Below are 11,949 nucleotides of genomic sequence, written 5' to 3'. Positions count from 1 at the left end.
AAATTCAACTAAATAAAAATAAAACTGTGGCAAAAGCCACCACAAACAAGTCAAAAAATAAATGATAAAGTGAGATAAAAATATTTGCAATTCATATTACTAATGAAGATCTTATCTTAATATAAAGGAGCTTCTTCAAATTGAGAAAAAGACTAACAGTCTAATAGAAAATCTTAAAAGAGATAAACAATGAAAAAAATGAGATGCCATTTTTCTCTGATCATTCACAAAACAAACCCCCTAAAAGAGTGATAACAGCAAGCAGAAAATAAACGTTATCATATATTGCTGGTGGGAGTGTAAATTAGTACAAGCTTTATGGCAGAGTATTTTGGCAATATCTACTAAAATTATTAGTGATTATTTCCTTTGACTGGCAATTCTGCCTCTGTGAATATACTTGTGAAATGACGGTGCACAAATCGTTCATTGAAGAATTGTTCATTCAAACAACCCAAATATCTAGCCATAGGAGACTGGTTAAGTAAATTATGGCACATTCATGCAGTGGAATACTATACCGCAGTAAAAAAAAAAGTGAAAAGATTTGCATCCTGATACAAAAAGATCTCCAGGAAATAACGTTCAGGGAAAAAAAGTGGAGGCACAACAGTGTGTGTAGTACTTTACCTTTTGTGTAGAAAGAGACAAGCCTATATGGAGATTTGCTGGTCTGTGCTGAAGAACCTGTGTATACACACACAGTAATAATGAATTCAAGTGTGTGGTTGTCTGTGTGTGGTCTAGGATGTAGGGAACTAGGCAGATGAGGAACAGGATTGGGAGAGAGACATTTTAATTTTTGGATTCCTTGATTTTTTTTCAATAATGTACATTACCTACTCAAAAATTAAATGGACATTAATATTTTAACCTAATCTAAGCCTACTAGATGATTACCTTTACTTTACTTCTGATTATCTAGCTCTCTAATGACACATTTTCTAAAATTGCATGTTGTGCTGGAAATTTAAAATTAATTAAGTTTCGTCGAAATCCATTACTGAAAGAGTAAATTGCAAAGAATATTTTAATCACATACTTGACTTTTCTTAGTCAATTTAGGCTTGCTTTGTACAACTCTGTCCTTATGTTTCAGCTTCAAATATAATCACTTCATTTTGCTTAGAAATATGTGAGAATGTTCACTGATCAAGGAGCCTAACCTTGTTACTGAAGAATTTTAATCAATTTGAAGCTTTTATAAGAATATAAGCATGTTAAAGTTTTTTTTTATGTTAAACTTTACATTTTTTATCACGTGCATGAAGTTTGACTGAAGAAGTTAATTGGCCATCTGTATTTCTTATCCATTTTTTCTCCTTCTAAAGTGGAATATAATATCTTACTTTTATCCCGAGGTTAAAAATCATTACTTCAAGTGCTAAGATGTCTTCAGCACATGCAAGGATATTTGCCTGCCTATCTAAGATTCTCACCAAACTACGCCATAGTTCTCTTAGAGATCTTTTGGCTCCTTACCTTTAAACATAAGAACTCTTCTTTTTTTCAAATTTGACACGAGTAAGATTTTACCCCAGTTCATTCCAAACACAAGTTAAACTTCAAGAACTCCCTTAAAACACAGCTTGCTCCTCCATCCGCCTCCAGTTATCTGCCCTCAACCCACTCTGTAGGTATCTTTTGAAATACTTCCCACAATTATTAAATAATTAATTGTATAATTTGTTGTTTCGTGTTTATCTCCCTGAGAGAATGCAAGGAAATGAACCAAATCTCTCCTATTCCACAGGGTATTCCCCAAGCCCCCCAAAAGTATAACAATGTGCCTTGTACATAGTAGATTCTCAAATATGTATTTGGTGAATAAATGAACAAATGAATTGCCTTGGTTTCCTGGCAACAACTTTTCCTCTGTTAGAAATGCAAACTCCAAGAGGTAAGAGACTGTTTCAAAGGAGTTGGTTAGGTATAGTTAACTGAACCCAACTGTATACCTTCTTCATTTATTACTAACGTAGCAATCGTATGTCAGTGGCAACACAAATATTGACAGGTCCAGTAATTCAACATCCTGGAAGTAAAACAACTTGGCTGGCTTGATTAAAAAATAATGATAAAATTTTCAAAATATATTTTGCACCAAAAATCCTGACAACTAGTATTTCTTACACTTTACTAAGAATATTAACCAGAGCAATAAGGGGCTACCCATCTCCATGGTGAGTTCTAGAAGGAGTACAGTTTACCTCCAATGGGCAGTATTTTCAGAAGACCAGCAAAATTTAGGCAGCATTGGATATGAAAAATATTTACAGTATGTACAAATGGAAGGTATATCATCTATTCAAAACAGTTTAATTTTCCTTGGGTCGTTAGCATGACAATTTCTTTAACCTGATAAGATAACAGATTTTTAAAAATGTAATCATGTATTTATTTTATGGTTTGCACAAGATGTACCTTTAGTACATCCAGATTTTCATAACCCATCAAACAGTTTTTCAGTATGTGTTCTGGCAGGATATTCTAGAACTGCCAAGAAAAGTAAATTCACAGAGCTGCCTGCAACTCTCTAACTATAACAAATTAGCATAAGCAGCCCCATTTTAGAAGGAATGGCTTTTACAAGTTACACAGAAAAATAATGTGATCTCGCATTTATATCATTAAAAACTGTCCATGTGGTATATGGTTTCATCACGAATATTAAACAGCGCAGACAATTTAACATAGCTAGTTAGTCTGTTGGAGGTAGAACTCCTTCATACACGGAACTGGTTATGATCTTAAGACTAACAGGAAAACTAGCTCACAAGTACCTATTTTTACGGATTTTTTCTACTTAAAAAAAATGCATATCAAATAAAACCTCTCAACACTTGTCAGCTCTCCTGTGAACATACCATATAAATGGACTGGCACCGACTGCCAGGAAAAACGAAAGGCCAAATGACTCTCTTCCACCCATGCTGTGAGGTTCAGACAGAAATCTGTCCTAGACCCGTACTATCCAGATAGCAGACAATGAGCCATTTAGAAAGAAGTGAAGAATGGATAAAATTCTTCAGATTTCTCTGCTCAATAGCAAAGATCTTATTTTCTTAGTCACCCTCACAATTAAAAATGCCTCTGGCTGGTTGTTCACAGCACACAACAAAGGTGAGTATTCTCAAATAGAGCTTAAACTCTATTAATTGCAGCAAAAGGAATGAATAACTCCAAAAGGCAAAGAAAACTGTGGCTGCAGCCTTACCTTGTTTCAAATATGTCCACAGTGCAGTCGGTTGCCCGTGTGATACTAAGAGGTGTCATCAGTACCCAGAATAAATTTAGAGTCCATTCTGTAGACTCTTCTGGTAAACATGGAACCATTTGGTAATCGTATATAACCACCATAAGAGGATTATCTTTTTACGGAACCTGATACACCATTGGCCAGCTACTGAATTTTGTAAATGCAGCAGCTTGTAATGCGGGACCAACTGTTCACCCCTTCCACTCACAGGGGTGAAGAAAGGTTGAAAGGACTGTTATTACCAGACTGCTTTAGAAGGGGTGGGATAACGTGGGGGTGGGAAAAAAGTAGGGGTGGAGGCAGAGATGCAATCTAAGGGAGGTTTAGAAGGAACTTAGGAGATGCCTGGCCTGCCTTTGACCACCACCAACCGACTCATTTCTCAGTCGGACATCAGACTTTAATTTAGCTATTTGTTCTCTCTTCTACAAACTCAAAATGGCAGATTCATGCTTCGCTCTACCAAATGCCTTTCCCCAAAGTGCTTTCCCACCTGTGTTCCCTCCTGGAGTGAAAACCACCTCACTGCCCATGCAAGAAATTTGGGAGTGTCCTGGTTACATCCCCTGTCAATCAATCGCCAAGTCTTGCTGAATCTACCTTTTAAATAACTTCAAAGTGTTTCCCCTTTCTTCCATCCCTACGATGGACATCTAATTCAGGCCATTCCTGTCTCTTTTGACAGCAACCTCCTAAAATTATCTTCCCACCTCTATTCTCACCCTCTTCCAATTAATTTTTTTTAAACTCAAAATCCATTTTTTACATTGATTATATTATTCCAAAACTGACTACCTGACTTTCAGAGCCATCATATCTTTTCTGGTCTTATTTTGACCTCAGTTTACCTCCCTTGTGTCACCTTGAGTGTCTCCTGCACACAATACCAAAATGCTTTACTTTTTGATTGCCTGAGGGCAGCATGCTGGATCAAAACTTGGGATCTTTGCATTTTTCATTTTCTCTCTTCCAGGAATACTTTCCTTCTCCTTTTGCCCAATGCACTGCCTCATCATTGTTTTTGCCTCAGTGTGGAAATCCTTTCCTCCCAGAAGCCTTCACTCACCTCCAGTGCCAGTGAGCTGCTTTGGACGCGATGCACACCTTTCTCCCAGCACTGGGGCTGAATGGCTCTTTGGTCTATCAGACTGTGAGCTCCTGTGAGCTGGGATCATTGTTCACCACTGGCTAGCCTGGGCACATAATAGGCCGATGTAAATAATGGTTTAATGAATGAATCTAAGTGTACTATCCAGGACAGAATCCAAGTAAATGCATTTCAGACACCTCATGCATAACCAAGTGAATTTTTCTAGCTGTTCTTACTTATTATGATAGACTTAGGGTGCCCCAAACACACCATATGATAAGAATGATCTGAGTCACTTGTTAAAATGACAGAGTCCTATCTCTGAAAAGAGACACACAGGAAACTGGTAAAAGTGTTTGAATCTGAAGAGGAGAACTGGAGATCAGGACCAGGAATGAACTTGCTTTTTTACTGTATACTCTTTTGATGTTTGATTTGCTTTAAAATACACACACACAGATATACACACATATTAGTAAAATAAATGTATTTACCTATGTTTTGTATATTCATATTTTGCTGGAAGAATACACACACACAAAACAGTAACATTGATCACCTCCTCCAGGGAGGTGAATCTGGATGCCAGGAGGACAAGTTTGGGAAAGAGACTTTTCAATGGCATTCTTTTATACCCCTTGGAATTTCCAATCATGTTGAATCTATGACCTGGTCAAAAGTTAAGCAGAACTATAGAGTTTTAGGCCCCTCCCTGGAGGTTCTGCTTCATGAAGCTGGAGGTGGAGTCTAGAAATCTGTATCTTTAACAAACTCCCTGGGTAACATCTATGATCAGGAAAGTTTGGGGAAGACAGTTAAGGTTGGACTTGACCTTAATCGTTGAATCCAGTAGTTCCCAAACCTGGGCATCATCCCTGGTTTAATCAGAATATCTGAGAAAGGGGCCAGGGAAACCAGTGTTGTTTAACCCACCTCAGGTGATTCTGATGTGGGCACTGGCTTGCAGCTTGCACTGGGACCACTGATCGAGTGCAATCACCCAATCAGTCCATGAACTTCTTCAGCTTATATGCACAGAAATGTCTCTATCATTATGGTGGTCAGCCTCCAAGATAGCCCCTGATGATTCCCACCTCCTGGTATTCACCCCCTTCTGTCATCTCCTGCCACACTGAATAGGGATGACCTGTATAAACAATAGGATACTGGGGAAATGATGGAGTATGACTTCCAATGCTAGACACAAAAGACACTGGGACTTCTCTCTTGCTCTCTCTTGAGTTGTCCATTCTGGTGAAGCTAGCTGTTACATTGTGAGGACACTTAGGAAGCCACATGGAGAACAATTAAATCTTCTTGCCAATAGCCAGCACTGACTTGCCGGTTATGTGAATAAACCATCTTGAAAGGGGATTTTCCAGCCCCGGTCAAGCCTTCAGATGACTGTAGCCTCAGCTGTTATCTGAACTGCAAACTCATAAGACGTCATGAGACAGAACCAACAAGCGAAGGCACACCTCAATTCCAGACCCACTGAAACTGTGCGAAGTAATAAATATTTGTTATTGTTTTAAACAGCTAAGTTTTGGGGGAAGTTTTACACAGCCTTAGATAACAAATATAATCATATTTTCCCATACATGTAGTTCTTACCACTGGCCCCATGTCCATTTCATTTTCATCTCCCAGCTGGCAAAAATTTTGTAGTCCTTTTTCCTAAGTCTGCAACGAAGGTGTTGTGACATGAAATTTGTTTTCGCAGGTTGCGTGTCAGTTCGGAGAGCCATCATAAGACTTTCTGAACTACTTCTTAAATAATGTCAGTCACCAGTGTAAAGACTTGAAAGTTCTACTTCAGTGTGGTTCTCTGAGGTTTGTTTGAGTGGATGAGGAAAAAAATCAAAGAATCTTTTTTGTAGTGGTGAAGTACGGTGAGCTTGTCCACTGCAGGCCCAATTCTGGCATTCTCCTTGTGTACTGAAGCCTCTCTCTGACCTTTCCCTAGAAACAGAGGGCAGGAGGACTGTACGTGACTTTTGCTTGTGATGCAGGATCTATTCATTGTACTCTGCTAAACTCTGGAGACTGACCTGAAAACATCAGTCTCTATTTTGACAGAGGAGATATACACCTGATTTTCATCCAGCAAATTATATATGTGCAAAATCATCAGTATCAGAAAGAGTATTCCATATACTATTACCCTCCAAGTCCTAGGAGTGCTTTGGAAGGAAGCGAGCACCCTCTCTCTCCTTGATGTCACCTTGAAGAATCACATTTGATTTGCCTAATGACTTATCAGCCAAAGTCTTAAAACAAATATATGCATTTGCCTTATACCAGCTCTTCCTCTTTTCTGCCATTTCCTGATAGTTATGGTCATTTGGCTTTGATCTGAGTGGAAACTTCATTACTTAAAAATCCAAAATCCTAAACCCACTGGTGTGATTCTGCTTGCATATAAAGGCAAAGGTCCATTTGCAAAACATCAAGTGGAATTAGGAGTATGTGGGATGTGTGTTGCTTGGTGTTGCCTAGCAATATGGTTAGGGCACAGGAATCACAGAGAGGATGAAATTCACACCCACAAGGAAATCATATTATTCATAAACACATGCACTCACACACACATACACACACATCTGACTTCTCTGGAAGAATGTTATAAACTATGAGTACAGAATTCTAGTCACAAGCAGAATAGTCAGAGCATCGTAGAATAAACAGGCTCGGCGATCCGTTGTTTATATTTCAGTGTCTACATGAGGATATCTGGCATTTAAAGGAAAGAATATTATATGCCTGTGAATGGAGTTTACAACATCCCTCATAGACATGAGCCCTGCCAATATAAGTAAAACCCACATGTTTATAATGAATATGTTTATGTGTAAAATCATAGAAAGAAGTACTTAGTATATAGAAACAACTTTAACCTCTTTGCTCATCCTTATTTCAAAATATTGAGGTTTGTCATTAATTTTCATAAGAACCAAGTGTGGTAAAAAGCATGGTCATCAAAGTCAGACACTTGCTTTCAAATCCTGACTCTGGCTTTTGCCATGTTATTTAATTTCACTGAATCTGACTTTTCTTGTCTGTGAATTGGAAATAATAGTAATACATATTCAATTTATAGGGCTGTTGCAGGACAAAAATAAAGGAATCCATGTAAAGGACAGAGACAGGGCTTGGAATTCCAAATACAGTAGCCTTTCTACTCCTTATTAGCGTTATTATGCCAAAGGCCTCTTGGCTGCCTTTCAATAAATATAGAGACCACCAGTTAACCCAAGCAATGTGATCAGTAGGGGTTTTGCCTATAAAAAGGCTGTTCAGGTGTCTGGAAGAGGAGATTATGGCCTCCAGTCCCTCTCCTGCTTGAAAGGAGAGGTGAGAAGTTACCCTTGTCTTTCCTCTCCCAGCCCTGGAATTGGTAGTTCTTCCAAAGTCAGACAGCCAACCCACCAGTCCTAAGAATGAGACCCATGACTCTAATGCGGCCACTCGCTAAAGGAAAACGTCTCCGTAAGGCTACACAGCCCAGTGTCTTCCAGCTCCAGGCTCCCGTCCCAGACCAACTTACTCCTCCATCCTGCATCCTCCCAGGTTACAAATCTGGAAGTCCTCTAAAAAGACTTTCCTCTTTCTTCTTTCCAGCTCACCTTGGGAACGCTCTCAGTTCTGAGCAGAGCTGTGATTTCGGAGATACCTATTGCTTTCCCAGGCTATGTTGAGAGGACCTGGCAGGTGGGGGAAGGAGGGAGGCATCAGCCATCTCTTCTGCTTGAGTTGCAAGCTCTAGTTCCCAGCAGCGTTTGTCTCTTAGGCTCTAGGTGAGAAAGAATCAGAATAGCTGACCTGCCAGCCTTCCCCTGGGGAGAGGTAAGCAATTAGCAGAGCGCCCTGAGAAGCACCAAGTAAAAACAATTTGTGTACCCCACTAGGCAAAATATGAACTGTGAGTGATTTGTGAGAAAGAGAAAATTATATGGATTCTGCTTTAAGATTAAAACATGAGTCAAGAAACAATTTTTAAAAGATATTTTAGTTTATTCCTAATATCCTTTTGCTTGTATGAATTTGGGAATTTTTTTCCTTTTGAACTATTTTGAACAGAATTAAATTACAAGTGCTATGATTATTTATTATGATCTGGAAACTTCCATTTATTGAGACAAGAATAAAATTTTTTTTGGTTTTAAAAAATTTTGAAACAACATTCAGTTAGAAAATATAATGAAAGGAAATCTTTTTGTATTCGCAATAAAAAGATTAAATACCTATGAATAAAGTTAACAAGAAGTCAGCAAGAGCTAGATGAAGAAGACTTTTAAAGCTACGAGGGTCAAAAAGAAGACTTGAACAAAGGGAGGGACAGCCATGTTTTTAGATAAAAAGATTACCAAAAAAGTCAATTCTCTCTATATTATCCATAAATGTAAAAAAAAAAATTTTAATTAAAAAAAAGATTTTTTTTAAACTATCCAAGCTGATAACATTAATATGGAAAAATAAACAAGCAAGAGTATGAAGGGAAATCCTGACAAATAAAAACGGGGTTGCCTAGCCGTAATAGATATTAAAATATAAAGCTACAATACTTGAAAGAGCACTGTACATGAATAGACAGGTAGCTCAATTTAGCATATGATAAAGAAATTTAATATATGATAAAATGGCCTCTCTTACCAGCAAAAGATCTGCCCTCTGGGGATGTGAAATTAAAGTTGGATCCAAACCTTACACCTTTCACCATGATAAATTCCAGATGGATTAACATTTTTAGAAATAAAGAAAGAGAAAGAAAGTCCTGAGCATGCCAGAATAAATTGTTAGATAATCTTTTATATAATCTTGGAGTGCTGGAGGCCCTTTGAAGTATAGAATAAAAGCCACAATCCATAAAAGATTGATTTATACATAAAATTAAACATTTCTATATGGCAAACAACAACAAAACATTGTCAAAGTTGAAGGACAGACAACAAATGTTTAAAAAATTGCAATTCATATAACAGATAAAGGATTCCTGCAAATTATTAAGAAAAAGATCAACATTTCAATTTAAAAAAAGACAGTTTACAGAAAAAGAAATAAATGGGAAAAAAACTTCTGGTTCTCTCATAATAAGGTATCATTTTCACCCAATAAACTGGGAAAGATCAAGTGAAATTCACTGTTGGAGAAAGCATGGTCTAACAGGCACTCCAATTTTACTGCTGAAAGTTTAAATTGATACAATATCATCACAAGCAATTTGACAATATGTATCAAAATTATAAATGGACATATATTTTGATGCAGCAATTCCACTTTCAGGAATTTATCCTGCATGTGTGCTTGAGCAAGTGTGAAATAATGTGGGTACTAACTTATTTAATACAAAACTTTTTTTTTTTTGGTGAAGAAGATTGTCCCTGAGCTAACATCTGTTCCAGTCTTCCTCTATTTGAATGTGGGGCACCACCACAACATGGCTTGATGAGTGGTGTGTAGGCCCATGCCTGTGATCTGAACCTGTGAACCCTGGGCCACTGAAGTGAAGTGTGAGAAGTTAACCACTATGCCACCAGGTCAGCCCCAATATGTAACTTCTTGTAATAGCAAAAGATTAGAAACATTCTAAATGCTTATCAATAGGAGATTTGTTAAATAAACTGTGCTACATCTATACAATGGAATATTATGCAGCTGTTAAAAAGTATGAGGAAGCTCTTTATGTACTAATGTGAAATGATTTCCGTAATCTATTGCAAAATAAAAGGTAAACAAGAAACTAGTCATCAGTTATTTCCAGAAAAGAGACAACTGGGGCAGAGATTTTCACTGCATATCCCTTTATCTTTGGAAATGTGAACCCTGCGAGTGTATTACTTGGTCCAGAAATAAATAAATAAGATAAAAAAAAATAAAAGCTTTTGCTACTTTGATCATTTTTATGTAAACAGTTCAGTATGTGATTTGGTATTTTGACAATCTTGCTATAGTGAATAGCTATAGATCTTTCAGGACTTTCATATTATCTTTGTTTTTATAGAGTTGTGTTTTAAATATAAATTCTCCAAGCAAGGAGGATACCAAATAAAGCATAATTTTTCCAGATGTGTAATTTGCCACTGTGATAATACCTGATTTAATTCTTCAGGTTAGAGGTGGTAGGCAGAATTCTGAGATGACCCCCAAGTTCACTTAGTTTTCTTAGAACACAGCCACGTTCGTTTGTTTACATATTGTCCACAGCTTCTTTTGTGCTGTAAAGCAGAATAGAATAGTCAAGATGAGCACATGTATGCTCTGCAAAATCTACAATCTGTACTATGCGTCCCTTTTCAGGGAAAGTTTGCCAACCCCTGGCTTAACCCATTTTGAGTTGGGTCTTGATGAAGATTCTCGCCTTAACCAAACTCTATCTAGGTTCTTCTGAGCCCTTTCTCAACTGGGCCTCTACTTGGCCTAGAAAGACCTGAACAAAACACTAACGCAGTTTCTAACAGCTCAAAGCCCCATCCCTAGGATGACCTTCATCTCCCTTAAAGTGCCTGCCTGAGAAAACTCAAGGCTGCCAAGAGAATTTGTGGTAGTCCCCCCTTATCCACAGGGGACGCCTTCCAAGACCCCTGGTGGATGCCTGAAACCATGGATACTACCAAACCCTATATATACTATGTTTTTTTCCTTTACATACATAGCTATAATAAAGTTTAATTTATAAATTAGGCGCTGTACGAGATTAACAATAACTAATAATAAAATAGAACAATTATTACAAAATACTGTAATAAGTTATGTGAATGTGGTCTCTCTCTCTCTCAAAATATCTTATTGCCCTGTACTTCCCCTTCTTTTAGTGATGATATGAGATGATAAAATGCCTACGTGATGAGATGAAGTGAGGTGAGTGATATAGGCATTACCATGTAGCTTTAGGCTATTATTGACCTTCTGATCCGTCAGAAGGAGGATCATCTGCTTCAGGACTGCTGTACTGTTTGTTCCAGCTGACACCTGTAGATAGGGCTTCCGCCTTCCAGTCTCTGTGGGAGGGAAGGAGAGACAAGCTTTGACAAGCGCCAGTTAGCAAACCCAGATGGGTGTCACATGGACCAACCTCCCCTTCCCACTGTTTGTAATTTTCACTTCCCTGACTTTACTGAGACCCTGCTCACCCCTTCCCTACTTCTTCATTCTCTCTTTAAAACACCCAGTCACCTCTGTACAAATTGGACTTCAGTTCACAATGGACTTTTTTCCCTGTTGTAATAGTACATTACTGATTAAAATCTGTCCTCACCATTTTAACTAGTATCAGGCTTTATCTTTGACAGTATCCTGGGGTACATGCCACGTGTAATCCCCTCCCCTTGAAGTTGGGCAGGACCTGTGAATATAACGGGATATCACTCCCTTGATTAGCGTACATTATGAGATCCTCTTAGCAGATTGCAGACAGCCATTCTCCTCCTGGCCTTGAAGAAGTGAGGTGTCATATTGTGAGGGACCTGTGAGAAGCTCAGAACAGTGAAAGGCATCTAGGAGTTGAGAACAGCCTTGAGCCAACCGCCAGCAAAAAAAAACCAAGGACCTCAGTCCTACAGCTGCAAGGAACTAAATTCTGTTGACTTGGGAAACTCTGAGC

At 38.1% G+C, this 11,949-nt stretch overlaps 1 long non-coding RNA gene across 1 annotated transcript; it reads right to left on the bottom strand.

Annotated features, from left to right (window-relative positions):
- Positions 1-8,342: 8,342 nt before the first annotated feature.
- On the bottom strand, positions 8,343-11,349 carry LOC139076111 (uncharacterized). Its single transcript, XR_011527384.1, has 2 exons — positions 11,228-11,349; positions 8,343-10,564 (listed from the first exon to the last, which is right to left on the bottom strand). It is a non-coding gene; the product is annotated as an uncharacterized lncRNA (long non-coding RNA).
- Positions 11,350-11,949: the final 600 nt, after the last annotated feature.

This window comes from Equus przewalskii, chromosome 15 (assembly GCF_037783145.1).
Source record: "Equus przewalskii isolate Varuska chromosome 15, EquPr2, whole genome shotgun sequence".
Classification (NCBI taxonomy): Eukaryota; Metazoa; Chordata; class Mammalia; order Perissodactyla; family Equidae; genus Equus; species Equus przewalskii.
The sequence above is the reverse complement of the archived record's forward strand: the minus strand, read 5'-3'. Positions and strand labels throughout refer to the sequence as shown.